This window comes from Pongo abelii, chromosome 8, assembly GCF_028885655.2.
Source record: "Pongo abelii isolate AG06213 chromosome 8, NHGRI_mPonAbe1-v2.0_pri, whole genome shotgun sequence".
Taxonomy (NCBI): Eukaryota; Metazoa; Chordata; class Mammalia; order Primates; family Hominidae; genus Pongo; species Pongo abelii.
Genome location: NC_071993.2, coordinates 130280877 through 130300253, shown reverse-complemented (window position 1 = coordinate 130300253; position 19377 = coordinate 130280877).

Sequence of the window (19377 nt, the reverse complement as noted above, 5' to 3'; positions counted from 1 at the left end):
GAAGATGGGAAATCTAAAATTAAGGAGCTAGGAGATTCTATGTTATATGAGGGCCTATTTCTTACGGATGGCGCCTTCTCACTGTGTCCTTACATGATAGAACAGGGTAAAGAAGCTCCCCAGGTCTCGTTTATAAGGGCATTAAGCCCATGCATGACCTACTCACCTCCCAAAGGCCCCTCTTCTTAATACAAGCACAATGGGTATTAGGTTTCAGCATATAAATTTTAGGGGGGACACAAACATTCATACCATAGCACCACCTTCAATATTTGAGAAACCATCTTACAGAGAAGAGATTTTCCTGATTCTTGTGTCATTTCAGAGGACAAAACAAGGACCAATGACTTTGAGGTAGAAATAGACAAATTGCAGCTCCATAAATGAAGAACTTTCTAATACTTCAGGCTACCAAACTAAGGAATGAGCATCCAGGAAAACTGAGATAGCCACCTCTCAAGCAGAGGCTGGAGGTAGGTGACAATGGGATGAACACTGTGACCCGTCCTCAAGTGTTTACTTTTTTCCAAGCTCTTTGGTACCTGCTTGACAGGTCTAGACTCATTTCATCTTCTAAGTATGTACTGATATCATCACCAATTTCAGAAGAGGAAAACCAAGGCTAATGACTAATAACTGACAAAGCTAAGACTCAACCCTGCTAGTTCAACTCTGCAACTCACAAGTTTAACAACTAGATAACCCATCCACTTTCGTCACCGAAGGGATTCCTACAGACTCAATTATCCCTGCTAAATTCCTTTGAACTCCCAAAGTGAATATATAATCATGATTTGCTTAACCATGGAGATACATTCTGAGAAATATGTCACTGTGCAAACATCATAGAGTGAACTTACACAAACCTAGATGTGCTACTACACACCTAGGCTATATGGGATAGACTAGTGCTTAGTGCTCCTATGCTACAAACCTGTACAGCATGTTACTGTACTGAATACTGTGGGCAATTATAGCACAATGGTAAATATTTGTGCATATAAATATATCCAAACATAGAAAAGGTGCAGTAAAAATACCATATAAAAGATATTTAAAAGGTATACATGTATAGATTGCTGACCAAGATTGGAGCTTGTAGGACTGGAAGTTGCTCTGAGTGACTGTCAGTGAGTGAGTGGAGAGTGAATGTGAAGGCCTAGGACATTACGGCACACTACTGTAGACGTTTAAACATCATACACTTAGGCTACGCTAAATTTATAAAAACGTATTTTTATTTTATTTCTTCAATAATAAATTAATCTTAGCTTATGTAAACTTTTTACTTTATAAACGTTTTAATTCTATTTTAAGAACTTTGATACTTTCGTAATAACATAGCTTTAAACACAAACATATTGTACAGCTGCAGAAAAATATTTCCTTTCTTTATATTATTACTCTATAAGCTTTTTTCTACTTTAATTTCTTTTCTTTTTTCTTGTTTTTGTTTTTGTTTTTGTTTTGAGACAGGATCTCACTTTATCACCCAGGCTGGAATTCAGTGGCACAATCACAGGTCACTGCAGCTTTAACCTCACAGGCTCAGTTAATCCTCACTACTTCAGCCTCCTGAATAGCTGGGAATACAGGTGTGCACCACCATGCCTCGCTAATTTTTTGTATTTTTGGTAGAGACAGAGTTTTATCATGTTGCCCAGGCTGGTCTTGAACTCCAGGACTCAAGTGATCTACCTGCCTTGGTCTCCAAAAGTGCTGGCATTACAGGTATGAGCCACCACATCTGGCTTTTTTTTTTTCTTTTTAAAATATGTTGTTAAAAACTAAGACAGCGGGGTGCAGTGGCTCACACCTGTAATCCCAGTTACTTGGGAGGCTGAGGTGGAAGGAGTACTTGAGGCCATTTCAAGATCAGCCTGGGCAACAAGACCCCCATCTCTAAAAAAATTTTGTTTTAATTAGTTGGGCTTAGTGGCATAGGCCTCTAGTCCCGGCTATTCAGGAGGCCGAGGCAGGAGGATCCCTTGAGCCCAGGAGTTTGCGGCTGCAGTGAGCTATGATCATGCTGTTGCACTCCAGCCTGGGTGACAGAGAGAACTGTCTCATTCTCTCTTGTCTGCCGCCACGTAAGACGTGCCTTTTGCCTTCCACCACAATTGTGAGGCCTCCCCAGCCAAGTGGAAAGGTGAGTCCATTAAACTTCTTTTTCTTTATAAATTATCCATTTTCACATATATCTGTATCAGCAATGTGAAAACAGACTAATACAGTAAATTGGTACTGGTAAGGTGGGTGCTGCTGTAAAGATACCTGAAAACGTGGAAGAAACTTTGGAGCTGGGTAACAGGCAGAGGTTGGAATGATTTGGAGGGCTCAGAAGAAGACAAGAAAATGTGGGAAGGTTTGGAACTTCCTAGTGACTTAAAAGGCTTTGACCAAAATGCTGATAATGATACAGACAATGAAATCCAGGCTGAGGTGGTCTCAGATGGAGATGAGGAACTTGTGAACTGGAGTAAAGGTGACTCTTGCTATGTTTTAGCAAAGAGATTGATGGCATTTTGCCCCTGCCCTAGAGATTTGTAGAACTTTGAACTTGAGGGAGATGATTTTGGGAATCTGGTGGAAGAAATTTCTAAGCAGCAAAGCATTCAAGAAGTGACTTGGGTACTGTTAAAAGCATTCAGTTTTAAAAGGAAAACAGAGCATAAAAGTTTGAAAAATGTGCAGCCTGATGATGAAATAGAAAGGAAAAAACCACTTTCTGAGGAGATATTCAAGCTGGCTGCAGAAATTTGCATAAGTAATAGGAGCCAAATGTTAATCACCAAAATAATGCAGAAAATGTCTCCAGGGCATGTCAGAGACCTTTGTGGCAGCCCCTCCCATCACAGGCCTGGAGGCCTAGGAGGAAAATATGGTTTCATGGGCCAGGCCCAAGGCTCCCTTGTTGTGTACAGCCTAGGGACTTGGTGTCATGCATCCCAGCCACTCTAGCCATGGCTAAAAGGGGCCAAGATACGGCTCGGGCCATAGCTTCAGTAGATTCAAGCCCCCAAGTCTTGGCAGCTTCCACATGGTGTTGAGCCTGCAGGTGCACAGAAGTCAAGAATTGAGGTTAGGGAACCTCTGCCTAGATTTCAGAGGATGTATGGAAACAGATGGATGTCCTGGAAGTCCAGGCAGAAGTTTGCTGCAGGGGCGGGGCTCTCATGGAGAACCTCTGCTTGGGCAGTGCAGAAGGGAAATGTGGGGTTAGAGTCCCCACACAGAGTCCCTACTGGGGCACCACCTAGTGGAGCTGTGAGAAGAGGGCCACAGTCTTCCAGATCCCAGAATGCTAGATCCACCAACAGCTTGCACTGTGCACCTGGAAAAGCTGCAGACACTCAATAGCAGCCTGTGAAAGCAGCCGGGAAGAGGCTGTACCCTGCAAAGCCACAGAGGCAGAACTGTCCAAGACTGTGGGAACGCATCTCTTGCATCAGCATGATATGGATATGAGACATGGAGTCAAAGGAGATCATTTTGGAGCTTTAAGATTTGACCGCCCTGCTGGATTTCGGACTTGCATGGGGCCAGTAGCCCCTTTGTCTTAGCCAATTTCTCCCATTTGGAGGAGCTGTATTTACTCAATGCCTGTACTCCCATTGTATCTAGGAAGTAACTAACTTGCTTTTGATTTTACAGGCTCATAGGCGGAAAGGACTTGCCTTGTCTCAAATAAGACTTTGGACTATGGACTTCTGACTTAATGCTGAAATGAGTTAAGACTTTGGGGGACTGTTGGGAAGGTATGATTGGTTTTGAAATGTAAGGACATGTGATTTGGGAGGGGCCAGGGATGGAATAATATGGTTTGGCTGTGTCCCCACCCAAATCTCATCTGGAATTGTAGCTCCCATAATTCCCATGTGTTGTGAGAGGGACCTGGTGGGAGATAATTGGATCATGGAGGTGGTTTCCCCCATACTGTTCTTGTGGTAGTAAACAAGTCTCATGAGATCTGATGGTTTTATAAGGAGAAACCCCTTTCACTTGGATCTCATTCTCTCTTGTCTGCCACCATGTAAGATGTACCTTTTGCCTTCCGCCATGATTTTGAGGCCTCCCCAGCCACGTGGAACTGTGAGTCCACCAAAATTATTTTTCTTTATAAATTGCCCAGTCTTGGGTATGTCTTTGTCAGTTGCGTGAAAACGGACTAATACACCATCTCTTAAAAAACATTAAAAACAAAAACTAAGACACTAACACACACATCAGCCTAGGCCAACACAGGGTCAGGATCATCAATACCACTGTCTTCCACCTCCACATCTTGTCCCACTTGAAGGTTTTCAGGTGCAATAACATGCATGGAGCTGTCATCTCTATGACAACAATGTCTTTTTTTGAAATACCTTCTGAAAGACTTGCCTGAGGCAGTTTTACAGTTAACTCCTTTTTTTATAAGTAGAAGGAATACACTCTAAAATAACAATAAAAAGTATAATATAGTAAATAAATAAGCCAGTAACAATGCCATTTATTATCAAGTACTATGTACTATACATAATTGTGTATGTTAGACTTTCATATAACTGGCAGTGAAGTAGGTTTGTTTATTCCAGCATGACCATAAACACCTTAGTAATGCATTGTGCTAGACATTTACAACAACTACAATGTCACTAGGTCATAGGTGAATTTTTCAGCTCCATTAAAATCATCTTATGAGAAGCTGGTCAGTCACTGATGCATGACTGTAATTATGCTAAAATCCAGGGTTCTCTTGAGGGGATTGTAAAAGGTGAGATCCTTGTGGCCAGGAGTGGCAGGGAAAACAAGGACCTGCAAAGCCTTGTGAGAGGGGCCAATAAGGGTGCAGCTGAGAGAGGAAGGACATTCCAGGTAAGGGAACCAGGGAGAGCAAAGGGGTAGACCCAGAACGAGGACCAGAGAGAAAATTGCAGTGGCTGGAAGAATGATTTTGAGTCTAAGCACAATGGGCCATAACTTTGGAATGGTTGGCCAGAGCCAGACTACAGAAAGCATAGAAAGCCAGGTTAAGATTTTAGATTTTGGCCAGGCGCAGTGGCTCATGCCTGTAATCCCAGCACTTTGGGAGGCCAAGGTGGGCAGATCATGAGGTCAGGAGATCGAGACCATCCTGGCTAACACAGTGAAACCCCATCTCTACTAAAAATACAAAAATTAGCCGGGCGTGGTGGCGGGCGCCTGTAGTCCCAGCTACTCGGGAGGCTGAGGCAGGAGAATGGCATGAACCTGGGAGGCAGAGCTTGCAGTGAGCCGAGATCATGCCACTGCACTCCAGCCTGGGCAACAGAGTGAGACTCAGTCTCAAAAAAAAAGATTTTAGATTTCATTGGTAGATACAAGGAAATCATTGAAAGTTTTAGGGCAGGAGAATGACACAATAAAAGTACCATTCTAGAAAGATTAGCCTGGAAGCAGGGTAGAGGACAGATTACAACAAAGAAATGCTGGAAGGGGGCAGGCCACTTAGGAAGTAATGGAAACAATCTGCCAACAAGGTGTGAAGGCTTAACAGAGATAAGGGAGGAATCAATGTTCAGTAACTCAGTGTCATTTCACAAGTTTATTTCGAGGTGGGAATTTGCCTTCTGGACTAAGGATAAGGCTGAAGATTAGTGCTTTTCTCCATGGTCAGTGAAGTTAGCTGTATTTAATATGTGTACATCTTACACCTTCAGCTAGTTAATTAAATAAAGTCAACCTGATCATTTGCTGTAGTGGAAGCTCTTGAGTTATACGGGTAATCTACTACCTTAGTGGTCCCCAATGAACCACACCTCCTCGTATTCAGGCCTTTGTGTAGTTCCCTCCCCTTGAATCTGGACTGAGACTGCAACCTGCTTTAACCAAGAAAATGCAGGGAAACTGATACCATGCCAATTCTGGGCCTCAGCTTCCAGAAGGTTTTAAAGCTGCTGCTTTTAATCTCTTGGGAGCCTAGTGCCACCATATGAGAAGTCGAGCTACCCTGCTAGAGACTCCAGATGGAGAGGTTATTATGAAGAGAGATGCCTTGAGACAATGAGCCCCATACCCAGGACCTATTGCAGCCCTGGGTACCTTCTAGCTGAGCTACCAGACAGTGAGTGAAAAAGACATCCTGGCTCTTCCAGCCCCCATGGACCTCAAGTGGAACAGAGGTAAACCAATCCCACTATGCTCTGTGCAAATTCTCAACTCACTGAATCATAAGAAATAATAAAGTTGGCAGTCATTTTAAGCTACTAAGTTTTGGGTTAGTTTCCTAAACAATAATACATAACTGAAACAGGTGTCTATCAAACTCACAAAAGCCCCTTTCTGTGAGAGATACTTCTCCCAACCCAAGGGGAAAGACCCCAGCAGCCTTGTTAGTCATACTTAACTCCACCCTTGACCACATTATTGGCCTTGGGATGGAGGTTAGAATTGAAGCTGGAGTATATTTGTCTTGGTCCCTGAGACTGGCTAGAAGGGAGACATGTAAACTCTCCAGGTTATAGGAGAGCCATCTTCAGCCATGAGGTATGACTGGGAGAAAAGTGAAAAAGATGGCAGCCTCTGGACATGGCCCTTTCCAATCCTGCTTCCTCTCCCACATGAGGGCCCACAGTAACTGAGTATCCTTGAATTACTTACAATTCCTTTGTGTTGTTATAACATAATCTCATTTTAAAACATCTTTTATTTTTATGGATTTGGAGGTACAAGTGCACTTGTGTTACATGGAAACACTGCATAGTGATAAAGTCTGGGCTTTTAGTGTACCCATCACCCATATGGTGTACCCAATAAGTAGTATTTCATCTCTTACCCTCTTCCCACCCTCCTAACTTTTGGAGTCTCCATGTCTCCTATTCCCCTCTATATGTCTGTGTGTGGCCGTTGTTTAAGTCCCACCTATCAGTGAGAACATGTGGTTTTTAACTTTCTGGTTCTGAGTCAATTCACTAAGGATAATGGCCTCCAGTTCCATCCATGTTGCTGCAAAAGACATGCACAATCCCAGTAAATTTTTATTTACTGCAGTGTGCATTGGGTTTTTCTTACTAGCAACCAAAAAAAAAAATTATTGGAATAATAATTTTTCAATCTACCCCTCCCCCTGCCCCCTTCCACACACAAACAAATTGTTCTCCTGAATTGAATGAACCCCTATTCAAGCTGAATGCATTAAATTGGCTTGTAACGGTAAATGTGGCCTCAGAGTGTCAACCCAGAGAGAGGGACCAATCCACAGGCCATGTGGCTAAGGAGACTACCCCACTACATTACCCTGTTAAGTTCTCCAATCAATGCCAGGATAAGACCACCCCAATCTGAGAATAGCCATTTCTTGGTCACCTCTGAGAATTCAGGAGCTCAAAGAAAGCAGAGACTTGACTTTGCAGTTCAAAGCTTCTCCAGGAACATGCAAGCAGACAGAACAGAAGATTGTCAAGACAGATGTGGTAATAAAGTTCCCACCAAGTGTAATTTCAAGCAAATTGAACTTCTTCAATCTATCACCAGACGTGGGAGGTTGAGACCCATTCTTCTGTGTCAAGTGTAGTCATTGGCGGGTTAATGGAAGCAACCTGTAACTTTCAGCTGGCAGCTGCTTCTCCTAGTTTGTTCTCAAGCAACTGAGCTATGGCCACAGGGTCTGCGGAATTGGGTTAAAGTGACACTGTGTCTCGCTTAGACATTGAGAAGTATCTCCTGAGGTGTGACGGACATTGGGGAGATAGGGGCTCAAATCTACGCAGGGCAGGTGTCAAGTTTGGACATCCTCATGATAAATGTTTTCCATCTTCAAGGGTGCCCTTCCTTCTCTGAATGCCTTACTCTTCTGAAGAAATGACTGAAAATTTATTTAATAACACACTTCATGCTCCCTTCAGCCCATTCTCCTCCAAGGAAGTATGTTGTTAGCAAAGTAGATGATATTGTCTTTCCTTTCTCCCTGCCTGTCCTATGCCTTGGTAGTCCTAAGACTGTCACGTGACAGTTTCTAAGGCTGGGAACATGCATCTGATTGGTTACAAAATAACATGCACAGCATTAAGACACCCTGAGTCTCTCAACAGAACACCTCCTTGTATGTATACACATACAACTACCATGTGTATAGAGCCCCGCAATCCACCAGGTACTTTCACATACGATTGTTTTTGATGATGAGGATGATGATAGCTAATATTTATGTAGCAGACACTCTGTTAAATGCTTTATATCCATCAGGGCATTTTAGCCTCACTGCAGCCTTATTAGGCAGGGATGTAATTATCCCAGTTTACAGATGAGGAAATTGAGGCCCAGAGGAGAAGTTACTTGCCCTTGAGGGCATACAACTAGGAAATGGCAGTGACGGGCACTGCCTGCAGTTCCAATGACTCTAAAGCTCAATTCTTGAGCTCTTCCTTATTTACAAATGGATGCTTCAGTGGAAGGACTGCATAGAGGCCCTCTCCTCTCTGGTGATGGCTCTGGAACTTCTCTGACCTTTTCATCCTGTAACACTTGCCCCATGGCTAGCCATGAGGGACCAGCAGGGGTAGGAGGAGAATGGGATGGAGGTCAAGGTGTAGTTGGGGAAAGGAGGGAGGAGCTGGGGACAGCAGCCACACTCCTATCCTGCTCCCCATTCCAGAGCACACCACAGCCCTGAGACAAAGGTCCTGTGACCTTTTCTGTGTGAAGATGGCCAAGAGGAACAGCCTGAAGCTCACTCTAAAGGGCAGAAAACTCCCACCCTGGGCCCCATCCAAGGTCACAAAGGGCCCTCTCCTCTGCCATCCCCCAGTCACTACACCTCAGTAATCAGTCTACACTGGTGGTTCTCAAATCAGTGTAATTTTGCTCCTTGGGAGGCATCTGACAATGTCCAGGGACATTTTTTGATTGTCACATGCAGGAAAGGTGCTACTGGCAACTAGTGGACAAAGGCCAAAGATGCTGTTCAACACCCTACTGTATGTAGAGCAGCCCTCCACAACAAAGAATTATCTGATTCAAACTGTCAATAGTGCCCAGGTCGGTCCACACCAAGGGTGATCATGTTGGACCCTCAACAGCTTTCAGGGTGTTCACAGCACCTGCCAGATCAGGTGAAGGCCCTTCAGCAGGCTGCAAAATCAGAGGCAAAGATGTGGATTAGAGCCCATGCCCCTACCCCTGAAGGGATGTCAACACCAGGACAAGGGTGGAACCGTGGTCCAGAATCAGGGAGCAGAACCGGCAGCTCCATCCTACTTCCATTGCGAAGAGAAAGAACATCATGGCTCTCCTTGTAGGCATCAGGCACTATGTTCAGTGTATCCTTCATCTCTTTTAATTCTCACAGAGGGTTACCTATGAGGCTGATTCCCCTTTTATTGCCATTTTCCAGATGATAAAAACAAAGGCTTACACATCTAAGTAACTAAATGAACCGGAGCAGTTGTCCAAGATCACGCAGCTGCACAAATGACTCCACAAGCATCTTGCCTGTTCCCCGACCCAGGGCTCTATCCTGCTCTCCTGCTCCCTGTGAGAAGACGGCTCCCTGAACATCTTGCTCCCATTAAAAACAAATGAAAATGCTTTAACTTTCTCTTACTTAAAAAAAGAAAAAAAAAGCAACTTCCAGATCAACCATTGCTCTCACCCCACATTGGCTCAGTCAGACCACTTCTTCTCCTATCTTCCTCACACATCCACATCCAGTCCCTTGGTAAATGCTGCCAACTCAACCTTTGCCGTAGATATGGAGTCTCACTTCTTACCACCACTCTGGCTTCCACTGTCCTTCTCCCAGCCACCATATCTGACCCTGGATCTTACCATAGCCTTCTCACTGCTCTCCTGCTCCACCCTCTGATCCACCCCATGCCTGAGCTATTAATATTTTTCATAAGGCAATAAGGGTGAACTTTCTAAAACTATAATCCGATCTTGCCACACCTCAAAGCCCTCCAGTGGACCCACAGAGGCCAAGTGGGGAACCTAAACATCCACCCTCATCAGGCTGCAACAAGCCACCCCAACCCCCACCCTAGCCTTGCTAGGCAGGTGTTAAAGAAGGCTGAGAGAGAACTTGAACTTTCATCCCACCTAGAGAAAGCAAGGTGCCCCACTACCACCAAGGTGTCAGTGGAGACCTCATGGGGAGCTTAGACTTTCACTCAATCCAGGTATAAAAAGGTGCTCCTTCTCCCCACTGGGGTGGTATCATTGGAGAGAACAAGGCCACCCCTTCACCCAACACACATACATACATAGTGGCAGTGGAGACCATGTAGGGTGTAGAAAAGAGGCACTAATGCCCCTCCTAGCCATGGTAGTTTCTTTCATCCACTAGAGTAGTGTCAGAGAAAGCCTGCTAAAACACAAATTTTAAGTAAGACCCAGAGTCTCATAACATAATACTCAAAATTCCTAGGTTTTATTCAAAATCACTGCTCATATCAAGAACCAGGAAGATCTCAAAATACATGAAAAAAGACTATTAACAGATGTCAACACCAAAATGACACAGATGTTAGAATTATCTAATAAGGATTTTTAAGTAGTCATTATAAAAATATTTCAATAAGCAGTTAAGAACATGCAACAAATTTTTAAAAATTGAAAATAACAGCAAAGAAACAGAAAATACTACCAAAGCTATAAGGAAGCTATAAGGAAAAATCAAATGGAAATATTAGAACCAAAAAACACAATAACCAAATAAAACCTCAATGGATGGGCTCAACAGCAGCATGGAGAAGACAGAGAAAAGAATCCATGAACTTGAAGACAAAACAATAGAAACTACTCAAATTGGTTAGAGAGAAAATAAACCAAAAATAATGAACAGAACATCAGGAGCCTGGGAAATACAGTTGGCCCTCTGTATCCATGGATTCCTCATCCATGGATTCAACCAACCATAGGTTGAAAATATTTGGGGAAAAAAAATAAAAAATGATACAATAATAAAAGTTATACAAATAAATAATGCAGTATAAAGCTATTAATATTGTATTAGGTATTATATTGTATGACATTTTACATTGTATTAGGTATTATAAGTAATCTAGGGATGATTTAAAGTATATAGGAGGATGCACCTAGGTTAGATGCAAATACTATGCAATTTTATTTAAGGGACTTGAACATCTGTGGATTTGGGTATTCGAGAGGGGTCCTGGAACAAATCTCCTGTGGATACCAAGAGATGACTACTGCATAACAAAAGATCAAACATTTGTGTCAGTAGAGTCCCAGGAGGAGAGGAGAAAGTGGATAGAGCTGAAAAGGTACTTGAAGAAATAATGGCTAAAAATTAACAAAATTTGGCAAGAGACATAAACCTACAAATTCAGAAAGCTGAGCAAACCCAAACAGGACAAACCCAAAGAAATCCACTTTAACGTACATTACAGGCAAACTTCTAAAAATTAAAGACAAGAAAAAAATATTGAAAGCAGCCAGAAAAAAAAGTAACTTGTTGCTTGTAAGAGAAAAACCATCCAAATTACTACAGATTTCTCATCAGAAACTATAAAAGCCAGAAGAAATTGGCACATTTTTCAGTACTGAAAGAAAAGACCTGTCAATGCAGAACTTTATATCCAGTAAAAAAGAAATATTATTCATGAATGGAGAGGAAGTCGAGACATTCCCAGATTAAAAAAAAAAAAAAAAAAACTAAGATGATTTCTTACCAGCAGACCTGTCCTAAGAGAATAATTAAATGAAGTTCTCTAAACAGAAAGAAAATGATTAAAGAAGAAATCTTGCAACCTCAGGAGGGAAGAATGAGCACAGAAAATGCAAAAATACAGATAAATACAATAGTGTTTCCTTTTTCTCTTGAGCTTTCTATATTAGTTTGGCAGTTGAAGCAAAAATTATAAAATTGTCTAATGTGGTTCTCAGTGTATGTAGAGAAAATGTTTAAGACAATAATATGATAAATCAAGAATGACAAAAGGATATAAAAGATGATAAGGTCTCTACACTTCACTTGAACTGGTAAATGTGGACGCTAGTCAATTTAGATAAGTTATGTACATGTAGCGCAATGTCTAAAGCAACCACTAAAAAAAAGTCATACAAAGAGATATACCCAAAAACATTAGCATTCTAAAAAATGTTCAAGCAACTCACAGAAAGGCAGAAAAAAAAAAACAGAAAAATGAAAAAAGAGAAGAAACATAAAACAAAAAAAGGGGCAAACTTAAGCTTATCATAGCAATAGTCACATTAAATGTAAATGATCTAAACACACCAATTAAAAAACAGAGATTGTCAGAGTTGACTTCAAAAAAATGACCTAACTATATGCTGTCTATAAGAAACTCTCTTCAAATATAGTGATATATATAAGTTGAAAGTATTTGTAGGTTCCGCATCTATGGAGTCAACTATTAGGTTGGTACAAAAGTAATTGTGGTTTTTGTCATTACTTTTAATGTCAAAAACTGCAATAACTTTTGCACCAACATAATAACTGTGAATTGAAAATATCTGAAAGAAAAACTGCACCTATACTGAACATGTGCAGATTTTTTTCTTGTCATTATTCCCTAAGTAATACAGTATAACAACTATTTACATCGTATTTACATTGTATTAGGTATTATATGTAATCTAGAGATAATTTAAAGTATACGGGAGGATGTGTGTAAGTTACGTGCAAATACTACACCATTGTATATAAGGGACTTAAGCATCAGCAGATTTTGGCATCCACAGAAGGTCCTAGAACCAATTCCCCAAGGATACTAAGAAACGACCATACCATCCAGACATTAATCAAAAGAAAGGAACAGGAGTAGCTATATTAACACAAGAAAAAAAGTTGACTTCAAAGTAAAGAAAATTGCCAGGGACAGAGACGGATATTACATAATGATAAAAGGGTCAATTTACCATGAAAACATAACAATCTTAAAAAAAATCAGTCTTACTATACAACCCATCAATTGCATCCTAGGCACTTATCCCAGAGAAATGAAGGTTTATGTCCTCACAAAGGCCTGTACATGATTGTTTATTGCAGCTTTCTGTAATAGCCAAAAACTAAAACCGAAGTGTCACTCAGTAGGTAAGTGGTTAAACAAACTGTGCTACATTCATACTATGGAATACTACTCAGCAAAAAAAAAAAAAAGAAGAAGAAGAAGGAATGGAATACTGATTCATGTAACAACATGGACAGATCTCAAGGGTATTATGTTAAGTGAAAAAAGCCAATCTCAAGATCACATAATGCAAAATTCCATCTATAGAGCATTCTTGAAACAAAATGAAAGATATCGATGGTTGCCAGAAGTTAGAGATGGTGGAAGGTTGTGGGAGAATGGATATAAATAACTATGAAATGGGAGATATTTGTGGTAATGGAATAGTTCTGTATCTTGATTGCAGTAGTGGATACCAAAGCCTACACATATAATAAAATATCATAGAACTGTACACACACATTGTATTAATGTCAATTTTCTCATTTTTTATGTTGTACTATAATTATGTAAAATATAACCACTGGGATAAACTGGATAAGGGTGTGTGGAACCACCAACCCCAACTCCTGTATCACCTTTGCAATAATGAGTTTAAAAACAATGTACTTCTTCTGTGAAGTGACCCTCACCTTCTTAAAGGGGCTGCCCCTTGATCCGCAGCCCTGTCCCCATATCTATTCTCCCACCAGCCTCTGGGCAGGGGCTAGGACTTCTTTTTCTTTTTTGTATCTCTTCAAACAGTGCCTGGGTTACAAGTAGATTCTCAGTAAATATTTGTTGAATGACTAAGTGAGGGTATGACTTGCAACCCTGGTTCTATCACAGAACAACCTGGGCCACATGGGAGAAGAATGTCACAGCCTAAGACAAGAAAAAGTAGTGTAAATTTTAAGTCACCCAGATAAGCTGGCTTCTTTCTGATCTGACTAGATCCACTCTGGCTGCTCAGAAATACAGTCTTTTGCCAAACAACTGCATCTCCAGGAACCTAGTTGTTGTGTCCCACTAATTATAAAAATAATACATGTGAGAATTGCCAGGATGCTACAACTATTAAGTTTAATGGGAAACAGGATATTTACAAGATTCAGATTATTTATTAATTACAAAAAAGAAAATAGTAATTTAACAGTGGCAGACACTAGCTTTCTTACCTGATGCTAATTCAAATCAACATCACTTCTAATGAGATAAATTGGCATCACGTGCCACTTATATAATGCACTGAGAACAACAATCTATGGCTTCCTGCCCAAACACATAATCTGAATCTAATCATGAAATATCAGACACATACAGAGTGAGGGATATTCTACAAAACAAAACGAGTCCTTATTCTTCAAAAACATCAAGCTACAGCCAGGAGCAGTGAGGTGGGAAGATAGTTTGAGGCCAGGAGTTCAAGACCAGACTGGACAATACAGCAAGACCCTGTCTCTACGAAAATTTAAAAATTAGCCTGGTGTGGTGTTGCATGCCTGTAGTTCTAGCTACCCAGGAGGCTGAGGTGAAGGGATTACTCAAACCCAGGAGTTTGAGGCTGCAGTGAGCTATGATCACACCACTGCACTCCAGCCTGGGCGACAGAGCAAGACTCTATCTTAAGAAAGTATATATCAAGGTCCTAAAACGCTAAGAAAGGCTAAAGAATCATTCTAGATTAAAGAAGATTAAAAAATAGAACACTTGCTATAATTTGAATGTGGACTGTGTGTGTGCATACATGCAGGTATCACTGTTACATTTCCCAGTGTTGATAACCTTACTACCATGTGCAGGAGAATGTCCCTGTGTTCAGGGGATACACACTGAAGTATTTACATGTGAAAGAGGAATTATAGAAACAAAGCAATGTGGCAAAATGGTACTGACTGGTGAATCTAGGTGACTGGTACACAGGAGTTCTTTTCGGTAAATTTTAAATTATTTCAAAATAAAAAGGCTTTTAAAAATCATACACATATACATTTGTATTCTGGGAGGAAAGGCAGCTTTATGTCGACTGAGTTGCAGCATCTTGTAGCAAATCAAAAACAAAAAAGAAAGAAAAGATACTGTCCCTGAATGTCCTCAAGTTCTCTAAATGCCTGCCCGGCTCTTTGCACCCCCCAGCATTCTGTCTGCTCAAATGCTCCACTGGGGCTGGAAGAAGAGACCCCTCATGTCCTTGCAGCTGCAGCTCACTCGGCCTAAGTTAAAATGGAAGGAAGAGGCCAGGGGAATGCAGGAGGCCCGGGAAGCACCTGAGACAATAAAATAAGCAGCCCCTGCCTGAACCATGGCAATTTGATCAAAATGGTCTCTGAGATGCTCTCTCTCACCTCTTCTCACAAAGGCACGATAGCCCTATTTGGCTCAAGCCAACTTATAGATTTTACTCATTATTTTTCCTGTTGAACTCTTGGTCCACAGTGAAGATCATTTGCAAATAAAGCTCAGGGTTTCTAAAGGGTTTATGAGACAATCAAACAGGCAGGAATGTAGTCTCCAGTGTCAAATCAGTCTCTGACTATCCATTATTATTCTTTTTTTTTTAATATCACTCAATTTTTTCTCTGTTAAAGTTGTTTCTATTCATCTCACTTTACCACTGCCCAGACCAATCTTCCTAAATTAGCAGAGGCCTGCAGCACCCTGCATGGGGAAGGAAAGGGGGGGAAAAATAGACAGACAGACTGTCTGCAGCAAAACTATTTAATTCAAGCTGGTTGCCCCCTCTGAAAAATGATGTCCACATCAGATAAGGAGACAGGCAGTTTAAATTGTTCTATCAGAACCAAGTTGCCTGTTTTTGAAGCTCATTCTAGACAATTGAAAACTGTTCTCTTCTCCTTTTTCTATAACGCAATTGCCCAACTTGAAGGCTGTTTGTGATTGAAGTAAGGGCCACAATAATTTATACAGTAAAAGCCTCTATCTAGATCAAATTGTATATTTTCTACGTACCTATGCTGGGTAAATAGTCCCTCTGTTTTATCTTTAATGCAGTATCTTTATGCATTCTGTCAAGCTAACACTCCTTTGGGAATATTTTACATGCTAGTACACAGGCAACTTGCTACTTATTACATTTAATGTGGTTTGGCTTTTCGCAGATGAGAATATTAAGTGTTATATCTGCCTTCCTTAGAAGCAGTTTGCCCTGTGAATGTGCATTTGTTGCCCTAATGGGTCTTTTCCTGTTTTAATTAATATGACAACATAGTATTGTCATCAACCAATATTTATGGAGCAACCTTCTAAGGCTTGTGGCCTGTGCTGGGGGCTTTAATTAAAAGGTCCTATCTTATTCTGGGGATCTATGCAACAGAGATATTCACGCAGCTGTGCAAGGGCAGCTATACAAGGAGCTGGCTGCAGTATCATTTGCTATAGCAAAACAATGGGATTGACTAAATAGATTATTATACAGCCATTAAAGAACTGGATCAATGAGTATTAATTAAAGTGGAAAGATACCCATGATATATTGGGGAATCAAAAAAAGAGAACTGAAAAATATTACTATAGGATGATCCAATTTTCAAGGAGAAGAAAAATCTCAGGCCAGGCACAGTGGCTCATGCCTGTGATCCCACCACTTTGGACAGCCAAAGCAGGAAGATCACTTGAGCCCAGGATGAGACCAGCCAGAACAACATAATGAGACCCCATCTCTACAAAAACATTTAAAAAACAAAAATTAGCCAGGCATGGTGGCTCACACCTATGAGGCGGGAGGATTGCTTAAGCACAGGAGATGAAGCCTACAGTGAGCTATGCTCATGCCACTGCACTCCAGCCTAGGCAACACAACAAGACCCTGTCTCAAAAAAAAAAAAAATCTCAATATATGCATTGTGTAAGTGTGTGGGTATGAGTGTTTGTGTTCACAAGTAGCTGTGCATGAAGCTTCTATTTACATTTCTCAAATCTAGAATAATATACACCTAACTTTTGTCAATAGTAACCCTTAGGGAGTAATACTAAAGTAGAGGGCAAGGAGATATTTATACTGTATTTCAAACATCTGTATATTATTTGAACTTTCTACAAAGAACATAGGCCTTTTGCAAATATGAAAAATAAAATATTTCTTAAGAGATAGTGTTCATTCCACTTATACACTGTTGGTGGGAGTGTAAATTAGTTCAACCATTGTGAAAGACAGTGTGGTGATTCCTCAAAGACCTAAAGACAGAAATACCATTTGACCCAGCAATACCATTACCAGCTATATACCCAAAGGAATATAAATTGTTCTACTATAAAGACACATGCACGTGTATGTTCATTGCAGCCGTAGTCACAGTAGCAAAGACATGGAATCAACCTAAATGCCCATTACTGATAGTCCGGATAAAGAAAATGTGGTACATATACACCATGGAATTCTATGCAGCCATAGAAAGGAATGAGATCATGTCTTTTGCAGAGACATGGATGGAGCCGAAGGCCGTTATCCCTAGCAAACTAATGGGAACAGAAAACCAAATACCACATGTTCTCACTTAGAAGTGGGAGATAAATGATGAGAACACATGGACACATAGAGGGGAACAACACACACTGGGGCCTATCAGAGGGTGGGGGATGGGAGGAGGGACAGGATCAGGAAAAATAACTAATGGGTGCTGGGCCTCATACTTGGGTGATGAAATAATCTGTACAGTAAACCCCACGTTTACCTATGTAGCAAACCTGCACATGTACCCCTGAACTTAAAAGTTAAAAAAAAGAGAGATAGTGTTCATTTAATAATCATGTATGCTATCTTTATAATCACAGGAACAAGCAAAAGAGAGACCAACATAACCAAATAAATAATCTTCGCAAATGAACAAAAACTCTTTAAATTAACTGTTTTCCTTTGTTCAGGGGGCACACTGGGAGACCCCCTGAACATTCAGGATGGGGCAATCATCACTTCATGAACAATTAAAACAGCGGAACACTAACACCTCCATGCCTAGGGGGGCGCTGTGATTTCCAGTTCTTCAATGGAGATGAAGATAAAGAGCTCTATCTCCAGGGCTTCACGAGAGGCTGAGAGGATCCTGGGCAGCTGGAAGAGAAATCTGGAGAAAAAAATAATAACGATGCAGCCCTCTTAAAACACTTAGGACTTGAAGCTCTTGATTACACCAGGATTCTATATACCAGATGTAGGCTCCAGGATCTACTGTTTTCTGAACACACTGTTCTGTTGAGACCATAAAAATAACCAGATTTCTGGGAATCAATAACAATGGTGTGAAGTAGGGGAGGGAGGGGGACAAAAACCTGACCCCCCCCCCACGTCGAGTATGCCCTGGAATATCATACACAGGTGTGTGGCTGGACGTATGCAAACCAGCCGTGATGGAAACGGGAGATCACATATGCATCCAAAATCAATCACCTGCCTGGGAAGAGCAATGGAAACATAAGCTTCTCGTAATTTTTGAAAAACAGAAAGTTAAAGACAAATGTGTTTGAAATCCATAAAATAATTAGTGGTAAAAAGTAAATCAGTGGCATCTCAAATGCAAATTTAACTTAGGAACTACCTTAGAACCTGACCATTAGAGAAGATTCACCTGTCCCAGGCATCCTAAGCCCAGGGGCCAAGGCTGCAAGAGGGACAGCATTTTCTGTTTAGCTCCACTGTGCAGTCAACTTGAAAATGCAAGCAGCAGCCATGCTCTCCTGTATAACATTTTAAAAAACCATTGTATGTGGAATTTATCAAGGAAGTTTAATACTCAAAACAATCATTTATTGAGCAGGTACTGTGTGCTGAATAGTGTGCATGGTGCTCTCACATTTATCACTTCACTAACTCCTCACAACTCACAAATGCTTTAATGTGTATTAAGGATGATGATTATGGAGGGTGATGTTGAATTAAAATAGAGTAAATCCTGCAAGCAAGCAAGAACCCCTTGGGTTACCCAAATTCCAAACTTCACCACCAGGGATTTCAGATTATCTTAAATGCAGAACAGTGTGCACCCAAAAATCTGTCAATCTGTATATACATTTTCTTTTATTCCTTCCTTTGGTCCAACTCAGTGTTCTTACTTCTTTTTTTTAAAGGTTCTCACTCCCATTGCCCAGTCTGGAGTGCAGTGGTGTTATCTCGGCTCACTGCAGCCTCAACAGCCTAGGCTCAAGTGATCCTCCCACCTCAGCCCCTCAACTAGCTGGGACTACAGACATGCGCCACCATGCCCCACAAATTTTTGTATTTTTTTGTTTTTGTTTTTTCTTTTTTTTGAGATGGAGTCTCGCTCTGTCGCCAGGCTGGAGTGCAGTGGCACCGTCTCGGCTCACTTCAACCTCTGCCCCCTGGGTTCAAGCAATTCTCCTGCCTCAGCCTCCCAAGTAGCTGGGACTAGAGGGGCACACCGTCATGCTCGGCTAATTTTTTTTTTTTTTTTCTAGTGGAGACGGGGTTTCA